Raw genomic sequence first — 15,386 nt, 5'->3', positions numbered from 1 at the left:
TTAGTAACTAGATTTTGCTTTTATCAAGTTACAGTTTAAGCCCAACCTGTTACACTACAGCCTTGTCGACTTTAGGCAAAATGTTCTTGAGAGCAAGTCTAAAACAACTGGGAAGTTCAGGAAGCTATGTAATTCACTTCTACAGAGCTCATTTTGTTCTAGAGGAATGGTAAGTGGGGAGCATTTTTCAGCATCTCTGGCAATGTGCTTTCATTCTTGGTAAAGAGGCCAAAATTAAATGAACTATGGTTAATGCCCTTTTACCCCAGACCCCAAATAGGATGTCTTTAATGCATGGCTTAGGATGTGCCATTCTTTGATGTGCTCTCCAAATCATCACCTTAAATGGAATTTTGAAGCCTGTATTTTTAAAATATCCATGAATATGGCTCCCATTCTGTGTATGTGTGTGTGTGTGCATACATTAGAGAGAGAGGGACAGAGGGAGATTGAGACTATAAGTAATACTGTCCAATTGAAATATAATTTGACCACATACAAAATTCAAACTTTTCTAATACACACATTAAAAAATGAAATTAAATTAAAAGTATTCTACTTTGACCCAATATATTAAGATTATTATCTCAACATGTATTCAATAAAAGTTATTAATGAGTGATTATTCTTTTTGTGCTATATCTGAAATTCGACGTGTGTATTACACTTATAACACATTTTAATTTGGATTAGGTATATTTCAACTGTCTTACAGTCATGTGTGATCAGTGCTTATTGGGTTGGATAGTCCAGGTCTTAAATATGACTCTCAGCACCACAAAATCCCATTTAAAATGCTTCATTTCTGATATTTCAGCTCTCAACCTGAATATGTTTCTCTTTACAGAAGAAATTCCTATGTATAAATATTTTAATAGAAGTTCTGACACAGATACATGTATGAACATATATACAAGCTAGCATTTGGGCATTAATTAGCTATTTGCACTTCCTTCTAAATAAACCTGAGAAATAAGATACTTCCTCTTGCCAGTGCTTTCTGAAGGAGCATGTGCACCTATTATCTTGCACATTAATGAGTTACCCTATTTAGTGGTGTCAGAGCTGCTGACTCATTGCCCATGAATGGCCCTGCTGCCCATAGTGATTTTTTGACAGGATGCCAATAACACGGCTTCCCGTTTCTGAAAAGCTGACCTTGTAACAACATCCACATTCTTTTGGTTGGTTTTGCTGACACACTCTCAACTCAAAAACTGTTTTCAAAACAAAAGTATAATGAAGTATTGAGCTTCTAAAAGCAACTGTATTTCAGTTCATTAAATTATCCGAATGTGTGAAAGAGAGCAAAACAGTAAGCAAATGACTATATGGAGAGAACCATCCTTGAAAGTTGACATTTGAGCTATAGACATATAATACTTGGGGACGCTGTTCTTAGACAACACGAGCATCCAAATGAAACAAGGTTATCATGGGGTTGCTTTTTAACTTCCTCAAGAACCTTTACTAACTCTTATCACTGAACTATTTGATATTCTATTTGATTTTTTTAAATTGCAAAATGCATTCCCATTCCATACCCTAAAAATGCTTTCCTCAAGTAAAGCTTCTAAACAAAGGGATATAAGATACTCTCCATTAATTAATAAGTGCTAAGCTGCTATTAAATTCTTAAGTCAGGGATCAAATTAGCCACTAGATACTGCTCCAGCTAGTGGATAAGATGATCCTTTATATAATACTCTATACCGAATCTAACTGGCATTAGCAGTAAAATTACCATGTGATTCACATATCACACATTATATTCAGAGTCTGGTTTGCTGATTTTAGTGAATTTCACATAAATGAAAGTTTTCAATAAGTTACCAAAATTCATTCAGCTAGATGTTTTGATACTTTCTAACACTCAGAGTTTGTCAAGTGTCCTCTGCCCCGCCTCCTGCTCCCAATGAGTGATAATAGAGATGATTCAAATGCAAAGTTTATTAATCCATGAAACTAAAGGGAAATGAAATCATGTCTTTGAAAAAATCCAAACTTTGGCAGCCTGTAAACCCTGCCAACATTTTTTGTTTGGTATATCCAGTTGAGGCAGTATTTATACATGTGAAGATGTCATGTAAAAATCTTGATTTCCACCCTGAACATGAAAATAGGAAGATATGTTCATACAGGGTCTGTACATGGCATTGCCAGCAGGAATAGCTTTCTTGAAACAGAGCACACATTCTTCAATCAACTTCTCTGCAACCACTCTCTATTATTTTTCTGAATCTGAATCCAAATAGCTGTGTCACTTATAATCAAGATTGAATCATTGCTTTCTTGTTAAGAGCCATTCTGTTTTTGTTTTGTTCTGTTTATGCAGAGGTCAATATCAAAAATGGTAAAAAGAAAAATAGATCAAATGAAACTCTCACAGTTACAAAGAGAATAATAAGAAACGTATTTCCTTGAAGCAGTAAAAATATTTGTCGGGGGAAAATATGCAGATACAGTGTGCCTAGATCTGAGTTATACATTCCTATTTTGGTTTACATTACTTTTGGGGCTCTATGGATCTATGACGTTTGAGTTTTCCAACACTTATTTACAATCTCTGCAAATTCCTCTTTATGAGAGCATAACATACAAATACACCTCACCTTTTATTGTGGCAAATACCCTCTTTCACCTTTTTTTCATCAGAGTCCATTTCCTTTAATTCAGTTTTCTCCACAAGTTGGTAAAATCTGGAAGACTGAATTTAAGGCTAAAAACAATGCTTTCCAGGAAAGACATTTCTCAAATATTTGTTCTAGATCTTAGACAAATGGATCACTGTGATTCCTTGTAATATAGCTGCCTGATCATAGTGTAATCCATTGATAATATCTGTTTCTCACACATGATGTGGCAGGAAGCATATAAGGGAGTGCAGGACCACAGGTCTCAGTCAAAATACCATCTCTCATTTGTCACCGCTAAATCTACCAAGAAATAGCTATCATGACTGACTACAAGGATTTGCAAAAGGAGCATACGAAGGGCAAAATATCAATCTTTGCACTCAACATGGAAAAAAGCCACATCTGCATGTAGTTTGTACTCACAAAGGAAATGTAGAACTAAAGTTGGGTTGGTGTAACATAAACAAATTCTAACAAACGGCTGATATTCTGATTTACTCACATCATCGCTTCTTGATATCAAAAAGAAGCAATATAAATATTAGTAACCATAGCATCTGTTGAGTTTACTGTGTGTCATGCAGCCTAGCAAAGTGATCTCTTTTTATCTGTGGAGCAACTCTGTGAAGTAAGATCTATTTTTATTCCTATTTTAGTGGTATGGAAAATGGGGTGTGGAATAGCCAAGTAACTAGCTCAGTATAACATAAAGATTAAAGCAGTAATGATTTGAAATTTATCAGAGGCTCTGTCCAACCTCAGGACTCAACTACCTTATTGTATTGTCTTCCTCTTAGAGCAATGGTTCTCAAAACAAAGCCCCTGAGATATTTTCAGGAGATCCTTGAGGTAAAACTATTTTAATAATAACTCTAACATATTGTCTGCCAGCTCGACTATGTAGACATTAGTACAGATGATGAAAAAGTAATGGTGGGTAAAACTGCTATAACCTTATTATAATAAGTCAGGGAAATGGCATCAAAATGTACCAGAAGTAATTATATTCCTTACTCCCATATACTTATAATACAAAGCAAATCAAGCATGCAAGCAACAACAACAATCTTATTAAGTCTTGAAACTCTAGTAGACATCATTTTAATATTCTGTGTGAGGGAAGTATGCAGGAAGCATTCTTGAAATGTATTTAGGACAGTGGCCCTCTCTAAGTATGATTGTTTGGGGGTGCAACCTAAACTAGTCACCTCTTTCATAGAATATGATTACTTGAATGAACAACTGGCAAGAAAACTACAGTTATTCAGACATGGTATTTGACAAATATTGCCTTGAAAATAAATGAAGTGAACCTGTTACTTCAGAGAAAACCAATGGTATTTTCTGACAATGATAAAATTCAAATTGTGAAGTAAAAAATTGAACTTTGGAAACTTGCATCTGTCACTGTGAGCTTGACTGCTTCCCAATACCTACAAATATTGCTGATGAGATTGATGGTGATAATTACAAACATGGCTTTTTTTGCAATTGAAAATGAAATGCACCAACATTTGAAATATCTTCATAATTCAGTGAACCAATATTTTCTAAATGATCGATTTATAATGCCATATAATCAAACATAAGTGAATTAATCTATACAAAAAAATGAGACAGATCATGGATTTGAATGAAATGGACTGTACAAATTTCACTGATATGGTTCAGCTTCCACATTGCAGTTCACTTTGAGAGTCAACCACTTGAACTTCAATGTTATATCAAAAAATATTCAAATCATTTGAGAAGTTATGAACATATTCTTCCTTTTCAAACTGCAAATCTGTGTAAGTTTGGAGTTTCTTTTTATTCAGCCAGAATAACATATTGCAATAGGTTAAATGCAAAAACACACATGAAAATCTATTTTCTTTCTGTTAAGGCAGAAACTAAAGAGATTTCAAAAAAAGGTAAAACCATGCCATACATATCACTATATTTTACTAATTTGGAATAGCATTATTTTATTGAAATCTGTATTTTATTCTACACATAAGCCTTTATCATTATAATGCAAGTAAACTATAAAATCTCTTTAAAATTCCTAAGTCAGTTTCTAATTGGATAAATATTGACAGATAAAACTAAATCTCCTTAGGGTCTCCAGAACAAAAAGTTTGAGAAGCTGTTGTCTAGGGAATTGTATTACTTTTTTAAACTCCAAAATGGTATGGCAGCCACTGATATTAAATTAAATGCTATATCTTTTATCTCCATTAAAAAAAAACAACATCCATCCTATCAGAATCAGATGAAAATAAATCAGACTCTTAGTAACCCTCAGGTGACTACAAAGACGTGACATGTTCAAAGCCATCAATAAAGGTAGAAATACATCACCATCCAATGGAAAAGTTTGTACATCCATTCCTAGAATTAGGTCCTTTTATTTATATATGATTTCCAGAAAAAGCATTTATTTGTCTAAGAAAAATCCATTCATATTTTGTACATAAATATTTCTGGGGAAACAAGATATACATCATAAGCAATATAAACTATGTGCAATATATATATTTATGCACATAGTTTATATATATATATATATATATTTAAGAATCTGGATTTTATGTAGACTTTCTCATTGAAATTGTATCCAAATAACTGTTTGCATAGATATTGTGTTATGATAGTGGGCTTTATGGTTAGATTTCATGCATGTTAAACAAGAGGTTCTTTAAAATGTGGAATTATTTGTACTAAGTACAAAAATTTAATTCGGGACATTTGTGGAAGGTATGGTACTCTGCATGAAAACATTTATTTCCCTGTTCACCCATCCCCCCTTGTAATGTTACTAATGTAATTGGTAAAGGTACTAGAAAAATCTTTTCTTATTTTGCTTTTTACCTTCAGACCCAGTTTTAGGACTTCCTTCCCTCCATCCTGTCTTTCTTTTTTTTTCTATCTATTTTGATCTTTACATCAGGTAAAATAAGACACAAGTATATCAAACCACGTTGCATTATCAATCTCTTAGATGTGTGCAGGGTGAATGAACATAACATATGGGCAAGCTGTGGAAGTTCACACATTAAAAGGGACATTTCAATAGACTCTGATATACCTGCATGTAACTATTTAAAAATTTGTGTTCTTAAATTAGCTGACACATTGTGATTTAACCCCCAAAGTTCAATTCAATTCTCTTTTTGACCAATTTGGCAAGGGTCTTGAGAGATAAGAGATGAAAGACTGAACTTAGATAAACATCTTTCTATCCTGGTCAGCAAAAACATGTTAATCTTTAGACCTTACCTGGAATTAATTTCAGCGTGAATAGTTTAAAGTTTTAATGAGGTCCTCACTATGGGATGGTTTTAGCTTCTACTCTGTTTTAGGTGCGTTTTGTTCTACTTAGTTCATGAAGGGAAATTTTCACCTAAGAAAACTTGAGCTACTTAAGTTTAGTAGTTGTATAAATAATTGAGACATTCATTGGTTTGGTAATTATACTTTAAAAAAAGATACAAAATAAGGTATCATTTTCAGTAATCATTTTCTGTAAAATATATTCTGAGAAAATGATTCATTTTTATATTTTGGGATACATGATTTTGGACAATAGAGAGTTCTTAGATCAAAATAAACACTACTATAAAATAAAATGATGACCTAATGCATACCCTAAAATGTAGTAGAAATGTGTTCTGTGTAAATGTGAGTGTGTATAAAGTATATTAATAAACTAAAGCAGCATTGATTGTGGATATCGTCAAGTGTCATATCCTTTATCAATTTGATAAAATAATCTCAGTCATAAATGTATTTATACTGATTATTTATGATGAATGTGTATGGATAACTAATAAAAGGAGGAGTAAAAAAACTTAAAGCAAAATTATATATAGATTGCAATTGTCTGTTTCATTAAAAATTACAAATTCATACATGTGCACATATAATTGAAAATAATTATTTCTACAGCGATTTTATAGGGATTTCCTCTGGGTAGTGAAGTGAGTAATACTAGTTTTCTTTATAATAGATTGTACTTTCCCCAAGCCCTAAGAAGAAATTTTCTTTTATTTAAAAAAAATTGTTTTCTGCTATCTCTTGACCCATTTTGGGTTAAACTTGCTTCCTCATGAATACCAGCATAAAACTAAATATTTTTACATTTCTTAATTTAAAAAAGAAAAATAAATTATAAACACTCAGTGAGTTCTTAGCACTTAAGCCCCTGTGTGAAGAGTTCTGCTCTGGTTCAGGCAAGTCATTACCCACAGGGGTGGGGAAAATATTCCCTTAAAATGCAAATCTCATCTGGTTAAGGCACTGCTTACTTTTACAGTAAGATAACACAGAAATACAAAATCAGTCCTCAGGAGGGAAAAAAATTCGGTGTAGGAAACAGAGTTGAGAAATCTTTTATGAACCATTTTCTTCCACTCTAGTACTTTTAAAAGCATTGGCTGAATACCCAACTGAACTGACTTTGACAGGCGAGTCACCATGCTTTTTCTTTAGGCCTCCTGAATGTCAGCAGGCCACTGGCTTTATGGTATTAAAAATTCTACATTCACTTCTGAATATATGTCCATTCCATCTGATGGCTATTTTGTTCAAATGCTGTTATTCTCACTACTTTATCTTACTTTAACCTAAGTAGTAAAGTATGAAATTTTTTATCCCCAACTCTCAGTAAAATATCAAGTATGAAACTGAACTTGCTGCTGACTTCTGGGGCTCCACACCCTCCTGCGATTTCATTATGTGTCTGTGAGAATATTGCAGTCACTGCTTAAGGAGGGCGACTGTAATAGTTACCCTCATAGGTACCAGACTCTTAAGGACTGTGAAGTACAGCCCATATTTCTACAGTCAGTGGGTTATAATTTAATGGAAAGAAATTAAAGATGCACAAATCCCTCTAAGATTAGATTAACGTGCCTGATTATTTGGCCAAAGACTTAAAAACTTCACAGGAGTAGGTGACTGCACATCACAGAGCAGTCTCATCAGTGTTCCCCTGGGTGCCCAGGATTCCAGGTCGATGGGCTCCACCAGGCTGTGTGATTTTGCCTTTTTCAGTGATGAGGCCGCACTGAGCCTGAGAGCTAAACTGCACCAGGGCCACCGCCTTTGTATCCCCGGAGCTTGAAGTAACAGTCTATGCCCTTAATAGGAAATATGTACAGACATCCAAGAGCTTTCTGGTTCTCAGGCTGAACTCACTCTGTGTCAACAGGAACAAATCCTTGGGAGAGGGTACCCACGTCTCCCTGAACACAAGTTTTCATCTCCTGTTTAAAGGAAGACCTGATTCCCAACAGTCCTGTCCATGACTGTGACCTAATAACCTTCTGAGTGTCAAGGGAGATTCTGAACTTAGTCCAAGGGCCATAATCCCAAATCCACTTTACTAAGCCACTTTGATATTCTTAAGCCAATAATCTGGTGAAGTGATGTGAATATGTTTGTAGTGACCACAATGCTGTATAGAAGCTGAGTGAGAAAACACCCAATTTCATGTTTGCTAATTGTTCCACAGAATATCACTTACTCAGGAGGATATCGTGTAGTGATTTTCATCTTAAATGCCTTAAACATGCTAAAGTTTAATGATTTTAGTCTTAAAATTAAACATCCTTAACAATGATAAAGAAATAAACAAGGCAGTCCCTTTCCATAATGAGAAGATTCTCTTACAGAAAATTCTCTTACAATTTTGCACAGCAACGTGTGCTATAGTGAAGGAACTCAGGGTAGTGTGAAAACACCAGATCTGAAAATGGAGGGTGGTCTGTGTAAAGCTAAGAGGTGTGGGAAGTTCAATGAGATTTTCAGAGTTGGAGGAAGCTTCAGAAGAGCAGTTATGCTTCACTTGTACAACTTCAGAGGTCTGGATGGGACCACTGGTAAAATTACATAGTGATACAACGTAGCCAGACTTGACCCATGTAGACTGTTTCTTTGCTTCAGCACAGTTGTATTTTTGCACCTGACATTCATTGGGGAGCTTTCTATACATTGTAGGATGTCCAGCAGGATGCCCAGCTTCTACCCACTAGATGTCAGCCACACCCATGCTTCCTCCACAACCAAAAATATCCCCAGATATTACCTGGGAAGGTGGTAGCAAAATCATCAAATCACCCCTGGTTGAGAACCCTTCGTCTAGACCAACACCTTTTTTCTACTAATGAAAAAACTGAAACTGAATTAGGAGATAGTGACCTCTCCAGCTAGTTAATGATTCTTCTGATTCTAGTTCATTCTCCTTTCTATAGCACCAGAAGATGCTTCAGAGACCTTTCAGACCTAAGTTTTTATTTCCTCTTCTAGCCTATTCTTTGTTCATGAGGAGCTGTCTGATTGTGTTAGGGGAGGGGAGGTAACCAAAATCCTGAGTTCAATTTCTGCACTGGCATGAAACTCCAGCATGCCATTTGTACATATGGCAGCAGAGTCACTCAAAAAGCAGGAGCTGCTGAAGCTGTTGGGGAATTATTTAAAACAGTAGTTACCATTTCTTAAGTGATTTTAATCATTCTTAGCCAAACTTCCTTAAAAACTTCTACAGTTCATGCCAACCAACAGTGTAAATACAAGAGAAGACCAAGTTTCCTATGTACATGAAAGCATGCAACTTTCATCTCTGCATTTATCTGGAGTTCCCCTTGCAAATTTATTGCCACTGTCATCTGTAACTAGTTCGCATAGCACTACACCTACCCTCTGTGATCTGAAAGCAGTCCCATCCTGACTTCTGACTCTAAAAAGCTAGACTCACAGGCTCTAGTCTGCCAGCCTAACTAAGAGAGAAGAAAAGACTACAGAAGAAGCACCAGACAGTATTGTCTTCATTCCTTCTTGAAACACTATATTATTCCTATACTATTCCTACATAGCAAAGAAAGTACATAAAATGCCCTCAGTCTCCATTTTTCCAGGGTGAATAAAAGATCTTTGAATTCTTCCAACTGTGATGAAATTATTTTCAGTGTGGTGCAAACTGCTGGGGTAAGAAAGAAGGCATTGTAACAAATATTTATAAGAATACTAATATATAAATATTGGTATATATGTATATATGTATGATATTGGTATATATTTATATATGTATGTATGTGGTATATATATGTATGTATATTTTCATTCATTCATTCATTCATTCATGCAATAAATATTACTAAAAGGCCTGCTATTTGTCAGGCATTGTTCTAAGAATCAAGAGTACAATAATGAACAAAGGTCCTGCTTTCATGAGATTATATAGTAGTATGAAGTGAAAAACAATGACTCAATACATCAGGTAAAGGACATGTTCAAGAGAATGTCAGGGTAACAAATCGGGAGAGAGGGAGGAATGTTATTTTTTATACAAAGACCAGTAATGACAAAAATATGAATAGTAACATCAATATTAATTCTGCTACAGTACACTATTTGGCTAGTTCCCACAGAATATCAGTTGGAAGTAACCATTTATGCCATCCTTGTATGATGGTTGCATGTACTTAACCAATCCCACCACCACAGATGATCATCAAGGTTTTATTTAAATTGATACCATTAGTTTTCAGGTTACTCTCTTTTGTTAGGTGGCCAGTTCTATTTCTGTGTGCTCTTAGTTGAGAGTGTTGTCTTAAGCAAAAATTTGCTTTCTACAACTCCATCAAACCTATGTGCCTAAAATATGGCACCCAAATAGACAAAATATTTCTTTCTCTTGTACATTCTGTGGCAAATTATTGACCCCCAATTCCAATCTGGTCACTGACTGAAAATTTCAGGGTATTATGTAAAGGAGACAGGGATGTAGTGGTCTCCAGAATAGACTACTACACTTAATCAATGCCTGTGAGATGTAGGCTGAAGCGGAGGACACTTCCTGGTGAAGAAGGAATAGCAAAGTTTGTTTACCATCTAGATATCATCCAAGTTGCAATTTTTATTGAGTCGTAGATCCCAGCTAAGGTGAGCAACCCAAACAACTCATGAAATACTTTAACACTGTATCTTTAGATGAGCATTGTCTTGTCTCTCTCCTCCAATGCAGAAACAGTGCAATTGACAGAACAGTCTGGTGTAACCCAGGGATCTGGGCAAAAAAACAAAACTGCAAATATCTTTTCCAAAATTGCTGGTTGTGGAAGGAACAATCAGCAGCATGATCCAAGAGATTCCCAGGTCAAGACCAAGGGATTTCTTGAATGGGCAGATGTTTCTGGATAGACGTTTATTTACTTGAAAATTTCATTATATTCATATATTGTCATATTAAAGTGTATAAGATTGTGTAGCGGTTTCATTTCTTTCCTGAGCCTATGGCCTGGAGAGCTGCATTCATGAGAGGAGGATAGCCTGTTTAATATATAACTTATTGGGCCTCCCCGGTGGCACAGCAGTTAAGCGCTGGGTTGCGAAGCTGCCCGCAGCCTCTGCAGCGCCGGTTCGATCCCTGGCTGCGCCCCGGCCACTGGAAGAAGGTCCCACATGGCGCGCCGACCTCTCCTGCCGCCCGCTGCTCCCCTCAGCAGTGTACCTCGGTCCTTCTGCCTGCTCTGCTCCCCGCTCTGGCTCTGGTGAATTCTCTCACTCTCCCACGCTTCTGACTATACCCAGTGCTTGTATAAATAAATAAATAAATCTTTAAAAAATAAATAAATAAAAATAAAAAATACATTAAAAATATATATATAATTTATTCCCAGTTGCAAAGGTCTAATTTACCCAACTCCTGGAGCATAATCATGAAAAGGTGGGGGTACTATATTTCTGAATCCTATACAGTGTTGTAAAACCAATGTTAGCAAAATAAAAAGAATTCTAAACAAAAAATGAAATTAGACCATTCTTATGAAATCATTCCCAGAGGCCAAAACGGCAGAAAAAGTAATCACCATTAATTTATACATTAATTATTTAATTGATTATATTAATTAATTTATATTAATTTATATATTATTTATATGCATTCCCAGATCCCCAAAATAGTTTACAAAATACACACAAAACCTAAGATGGCACCAACATATAATAAAGGCAGAAATGGTGTGAGACAAACTCAGCCTGTGTAAAGTAGTTCCCCAGGGAAGGAGCTCAACAAGGCCACTCTACCCTCCCTCTGGTGTTCTGGAATAGTTGCCTGCTTCTTGCCTTTTGTTTTTAAGAGTGGAAATTCTCTTTGTATGTCTTCTCTGCTAGTGAAAACAGTGATGTCTTTCATAAAAGAAGTGGTCCACCACAATGTTTCAAAAAGTAGGGGATACCTTACACATATCCTGTACTGGGAATCCAGTGCAGGAAAAGACCTGTTCACAGAACAAGGGTTAATTATGTAGTGAATTTTTTTCAATCTCCTCTTAAATAAGTCTCCTGTGTTGAATATATCTAAGACTTGGGTTAAAGGCAGGGAAGGGAGGTTGTTGTGTAGAATTTTCTCTTGAACCTGAAGTCATAAGATGCCTGAGGACATGAAAGCTAAAGTATTTATAGTAACAATTTTCAAGAACCTGGTTAAGGAAAAGTAGAGCACCACAGGGTGGAGCAGGGGACAGGAGCACCTGTGACCAACAGCGAGCAGAGCTAGGCGCTCTCTGTCCCTTTTCTCACTCGCCATCTGACACCTCATCCCCTTGATTTCCCGGTGATTTCCCTACTTCTCCATTCTTCTCCTTAATCTTAACATGGGGTTTCCTGAGCTTCCAGATTTCTGCCTCAAGCCATTTATAACTGGTATAGTGACATCTAGCCTGTGTGTTGGTAAGAAGGAAAGGGGAAGGGGAAGAAAGGCCACGTAGGGGCACTAACTGATGGTGCAGTGCAGGTGGGTCACTACACCACCTGCCCAGGGCAGGGAGCCTTGGGCCTGGGAAGTGCCAACTAGAGCCGCTCCTTGCAGTTCTCATATGATTTTTCTCAGAAGGCAAGAGCCTGTGAAATCATTCAGCTTTGCTAAAGCATCAACAGACAATTTTCCAAACAATTTACTGTTTACATTATTACTATACAACATTATCAGTCATATGAATCATTAAATAATTTCAGGTTACCTTTGCTGTAATCCACTTTTGCAGGGTGTCTACCAAGTGTGCTTAAAAATCCTTGAGCTTAAAATCCTAGAAGAAATGCTGATGTAGAGACGCTGGCCTCAACTGTAATTTCCTTGGCTTTAGTAGAAATTATGGTGACATAGTGCCAGAAAATTACTTTTTTGGAAAACATAGACGATACCGTATTTTTCCATTTCTGAGTTTTTAATCAATTAAAAGCAAAGAACTATGTTGGAAGTCTAGGTTCAAGGCCTCTCTCTGTTACTGAGTGGCAGCTTGATCTTGGACAGACACTTAACGCCTCACATCCTAAAGTGTAAAATGACTTTTGGCACAAGCGTCTGTTGTTCTAACTACTGCTTATAGTAAATGAAAAACGAAGAGTCTGAGTTGAGTATCACAAATCAGAAACGGTGTATGAGGGAATTTGTAAAATGCTGTAATTTTGTATCTGCCTGTTTTGACTTCTTGATTCTGTAATAAACATGTAAGTGTGAGTTGCTTAGCTAAATAAAAGTATATTTTCTCATTGCAGATAAATAGGATTGACCAGTTCCTGGATGAAGTGCTCAGAGAGTCTTTAGATGCCATAGTCAACTGCCAATTCAAAAAAAAGAAAATAGATGGTTTTGGAAAGTTCATGCTGTTTCTTCACTGAATTTTAGGTAAGTGTGTTTGAGACAATGAACTTAAGATTGTCACTGAATTATTTTCTCTTAAAGTGCCTCTCTTCTCTGCATGAAAAGAAAATAGTGTTAAAAATGATCAAAGTTTTTACTTTTAATTGGATGCCAAACAGTGAAAAACTTAATCTGTGTCTTTTATTTATTTTTATTTTTTTAATTATTAGAAACCATCTAAACTATGAGATTTGAAATATGGAGATGACCCTAACAGCTCTTTCTGGGTTCTCTTAACCAAATGCCATAATGCTTCATTCATAGAATGTTCCATTCTAAATGTCATCTATTTTTTTTAATATTTTAAATTATTTAATATTAGAATAATAAGGCAAAATGAGATATAACCATGTTTATATGGTATAAATGAGAAGAAAATTTGGTGGCAGTGGTCGCTGATTAATCATTAATGAATCCATGTGTAAGATAAGGTAGTACTCCAAAGGGTGTCCATTGAGAGGTTTTATGTTCTTCAATTAAAGTAGGGCTGGGGTTTTAAACTGCTGTGTGCAACCAAGCACAAGCACATCCTCACATGTACTAAACTTTGTCTTGTCTGGCCTTGTAATGGATGCATGAATACTTTTTATATCACCCTTCCATGCTACAAGATAGGAACCTGCAATTAGGTGATTTGCTATTAGTCTGCATATGCCCTTGTCATTTCTCAGCAGAATGAAGAGGAATAGAGGAATTGATTGATGGCATTATTAAGGAAATTGTGTGGCTTCCCATCTTCCCTTGAGTTTAATTTTCAAAGTATGGTTTTATTATTTATTTCAAAAAATTGTGATTTCCCAAACATCAGAATATACCTCTGTTCAGAATTGTGAATGCAATGCAACTAACAGAGCACTGACCATTGCCTAAATCTACTCCAAAAAGCAGAGATGCATCCTCATGTTATTGATTGGCTTCTAAATGAAGGTGGATAATTCCCCCATAATCTTAAAGATGTATAAATTTGGTTTATTGAATTGTCTGTAGAAAGAAAATGTGATTTCATTTATTTATAGATGTTTGTTCAATAATGTTATTCAACAAACTTAGTGCCATTTAAGAAATATCAGTATATCAATTTGCCTAGTGAAACATTTACTTTGGAAGAGAAAATGAAAATGAAAAATTTATTTACTTAGCTCACCATATTCTGTGCCTCTTTTTACCTTCACCTCCATTCTTTGCCTTGGTCCCTCTCTACTGGCTCCTTAGAGACTCACTTCCATGGACTGTGTTTTCCAGCCTGCAGATAGATCTTCCATTTCCTCCAGCTTCCCCCAGTGACCTTGAACTTTGAATTTCAATAATATCACCTCTTCCCTTTGTACCCTCATGACTTGTGGGAGGTTGCGTCATTGGTTTCCTGATACTGTTAATCTCTAGATTGATTTCCTGCTGCTGTTAATCTCTAGGTTGATTCACTATCCCCAGTTTAGCTTCTCAATTCTTTCATCATCTGTTCAACCATTTCTCTGGATTAAATTCCACCTCTTTTAAATATTTAAAGTATTTTCTCTTTTCTTGGTTAGTTCCAAATGGACCCATCAGTGCTTCATTAATTTCTTCCTAATTATTAGAAGAAAAATGACCATGGATTAATTGCTTTTCTCAAGGAAAATAAATGATTATCAGAAAATAAATGTAAAATTAAATGTAAAGCTTTAAAATGTAAAGTGTTTTTTGTTTAATGTAAGGGTTTTTTACCACAGAAATAAGTTGGCTTCCTGTATAAAATTATTGCCCGGTTCCCATTTTGCATAGCAAATGGGGAAACTATTCTAAATCCTCAGTAATGTATGATACGTATTTTTACTTTTTTTAATTCACATTTCACAGTCTTTGTTGTGTATAACATAGTAACTTTTTCTTGGGACATCAGTCTCATTCCTGCATTCACATTTAAAGCTAGAGTCTCAGATTTATTTTGTTATGGATCTGACCTGTCTTTCTCAGTGATGGCTGTTTGCTATTAGGAAATGCCTTATGATTGAATACTTCACATTTTCTATAATAAATACTAAATATATTGGAAAGCATGGTGACTGGGATGCCAGAATCTGTCTTTT

At 35.5% G+C, this 15,386-nt stretch overlaps 1 protein-coding gene across 9 annotated transcripts in view; it reads left to right on the top strand.

Annotated features, from left to right (window-relative positions):
* Window positions 1–15,386, top strand: part of DTNA (dystrobrevin alpha) — a 325,085-nt gene that overhangs the window by 120,042 nt on the left and 189,657 nt on the right. For all 9 annotated transcript variants that reach the window (XM_054694102.1, XM_054694105.1, XM_054694103.1 and 6 more), the window contains one exon: window positions 13,176–13,305. The gene's annotated coding sequence lies outside the window, so the exon portion shown is untranslated. The remainder of the gene's footprint in view (window positions 1–13,175; window positions 13,306–15,386) is intronic.

This window comes from Talpa occidentalis, unplaced genomic scaffold (assembly GCF_014898055.3).
Source record: "Talpa occidentalis isolate TD23 unplaced genomic scaffold, MPIMG_talOcc4v2.1 talOcc4.13, whole genome shotgun sequence".
In the NCBI taxonomy this organism is placed as follows: domain Eukaryota; kingdom Metazoa; phylum Chordata; class Mammalia; order Eulipotyphla; family Talpidae; genus Talpa; species Talpa occidentalis.
This window is presented reverse-complemented; position numbering and strand designations above follow the sequence as displayed.